Here is a 3,366-nt window from a genome sequence, read left to right on the forward strand (position 1 = left end):
AATTGTAAAAGTGGATTTAAAACTAGAAAGATTGTTAAAGGCGTCAAGAAAGCTAATGGCAGTATAACTAAAGCAAGTAAAAAAGAAAAAGGGTTATCAAAACAAACCAACATTGAAACAAACAAAAAGGCAGTGTGTGTACATGAAGAAATAATGGAAACAAATATTGAATCGAATAAAAATGACAGTAAAGCAGCTAATGATATTAATGAAAATGAAGTCACAGTCGCAGATAATGAGGTGAATAAATTAACTAAATATAGTATTGTGAATAATATAAATCGATTTGAAGATTTTGACATGGGACCATACATAATTTATGTCGAATCAATAGATAAAAGTATAGGACGTCTACACCCTATGGCGTTAGGGAAAATAATACATAATTCAGGTTCACACTTTAAAACAGATTTGTTAGAAGTTTCAGTTGTGGGGAAAAACAAAGTGAAATTGCAATTTAAAAATGCTAATACTGCAAATAATATACTTGACGAAAAGATTTTGGAAAAGAAAAATCTCAAAGCATATATCCCGAAATATTTGCTTACCAGACAAGGTATAATATTTGGTGTGGATTCTGAATTATCAGAAGAAGAAATTTTGGACGCGATTGAATCTGACATACCTGTACTTGAAGTCTTACGTATGAAAGCAAAAAATACTGATGTAACGAAGGTTAAATCACAATGTGTTAAAATAACGTTTAGAGGTACAGTGTTACCTAGCAAAGTGGCAATCCATTCAGTTAAATGTGTGGTCAGACCATTCATTCAAAAAATTGTGCAATGCTATAGATGCTGTAGATTTAATCATATAAAGGAACAGTGTAAAGGAGATCAAAGATGCATGAAATGTTCCGGCCAACATAATGTAATTGATTGTAATGAACAAAAAGTGGAATGTGCATTATGTAGAGGAAACCATCCTGCAAATAACAAAGAGTGTCCGGTATTTATAAAAAATAAGCAAATAAAAGAAATGATGGCATGGCAAAATATAGCCTTCCATGAAGCAAAAAACGCTTTAAACCAAAATAAATACGCTAGAGTGGTGAGAACAGGGTATGCTAGTAATGACTGGAATAGAGATTTTCCAGTTTTTCACACAAAACAGAGTTGTTATGCGGGCAAATCAGGTAATTTGGACAAAAATAGATTCGAAATATTATCAGATTTAGAGGAAGTAGGGGAAGCTGAATATGCTAATACTATACAGTTCAGTAAACCTAAAAGATTTGTCCATAAATCTTCAACCAAAATTAGGTCGATTCCAAAATTTACATCGAGAAATTATAATGAAAATGAACGAGTAGCAATTCAAAAACAGAGCACCGAACCCAAATATAATCCAAGTAAACGCTTGAAAATAAACACAGTACATGAACAGGATGATGATAGTAGTAATATCACTGGTAATCAAGTTAGTAGTAATATCATTGGCAATCAAGATAGTTCCATTGATTTACTCGAAGACTTTATAGACAACATTAAACGAGTTTATATGCCGAACAATAATGAACACTATAAAATATTAGTTGAGATACTAAAAAGGTTGGAGAGGTCACAACTTAGACTTGAAAAAGATGATAGTGATTTATAAAGCTGGTAAAATGTAAATATGAATGTCATTACCTTATACAATTTGAGTATTCTACTTGTAGTATCCTTTGATTGGCATGTTACATAGCATAGTGTTTAAAAAATAAAAAATAAAATATTTATATTCACACATATTCTTATGATCAAAATTTTTCAAATTAACATTAGATCACTATATTCAAAGAAGCTGCAATTGGAAGCCTATATGAAAGCCAATCAAATTGATATTGTAATTTTATCTGAAACATGGATGAAAGAGGAATTTAAATATGATATATCCGGATACTCATTAATACATACCAATAGAGACGATGGATTCGGAGGTGTAGCTTTATATATTTGCCGTAGACTATGTTCCGAAACTGTAAACACCGAGATATATAGCAACACAAAAATTCAAGTTTGTGGGGCCAAAATCATAATCAATAATGGTACTGTGTTTAATATTTTTGCAATTTACTGTGCTCCAGGACACAGAACAAATCTTACTTATTGGACTTCATTATTCGAAACATTTCGTCGCCTTTTCTAATTGCGGGTGACTTTAATGTGCATCATACGAGTTTTGGTAGCATTCATAATAATCATGATGGAATAATTTTAAGGGAAGCCATTAACTCAGAGGGTTTATGTGTTCTGAATGACGGATCGCCTACGTTATTGAGGAGACATGACAGAAATCCTTCTGCGGTAGATTTATCTATATGCAATCCATCTGTGATGCTCAGTGCGGAATGGCACGTCACAGATGAAACTTTGGGATCGGACCACCTTGGTATATCAATTCGGATTGGAGTGAGTAAAGTAAATATGAATAACAGTAATATTAGAAACAGACATATTTGGAAGATCAAAGAAGCTGACTGGAAGAAATATGAGCAAGTGACAGATAAGTATTGTCAAATTGATATTTGATAAAGATCCATCGCCATGTACGGTAAGTTTGTTCAATGCATAAATCAGGCGCTTTGTTAGCAATTCCCATGTCAAGACCTTACTTAGGCAAAAAAGATAGATATTTGTCAACGCCTTGTGGGATGAAGAGTGTGAGAAATTCAATAAGAAGAAGTTAAAAGCTATTAGAAAATACAAGAGATCTCCATTTTTGCTAATTACATCGATCGAATATAAAAGAATTTTGCGCGAATGTCGTATAACGTTCAAACAGAAAAAAACGGGACAAATGGATTGAATTTTGTAATTCTTTTACAAGATCAACTTCATCTAATACATTTGGGACAAGGTGAAAGCTTTGAAAAATAGAGTCGTGCATAAAAATCCTTTTCCGATAGATGAATCAAATAAGTTCCTTAACAATATTACCCCGGCTCAGCAACAAATGAGGTAATTATACCAAGCGTACAAGAAATGGATGTACTGGAAGGTCCTTTCGCAATGCAGGAGCTTCTTTTGGCACTAAAAACAAATTCGAACACTACAACCGGGTGCGGACATATTCATTATCCAATGTTGAATAAATTATCCAGTTTTGGCAAGAATATGTTACTACGGGTTCTTACGCGAAGTTTGGACCTGATAACAATTCCAAGTTCTTAAAACCAGGTAAAGATCCTTCAAGAGCAGAATCATATCGTCCTATATCATTGTCTTCATGTATAGCAAAAACATTCGAACGACTGATCAAAAGAAGATTGGAATGGTGGGCGGAAGCAACAAGATATTCCCGAGTTACATGCTAGGATTTCGTAATAATCGGGGTACAATTGACGTTATCACATCCTTATTGTATGAAATTAAAATTAATTTA

The sequence above is a fragment of the Ctenocephalides felis genome, unplaced genomic scaffold (assembly GCF_003426905.1).
Source record: "Ctenocephalides felis isolate EL2017-DRISC unplaced genomic scaffold, ASM342690v1 CF-g0.4_SCAFFOLD_00845, whole genome shotgun sequence".
Taxonomy (NCBI): Eukaryota; Metazoa; Arthropoda; class Insecta; order Siphonaptera; family Pulicidae; genus Ctenocephalides; species Ctenocephalides felis.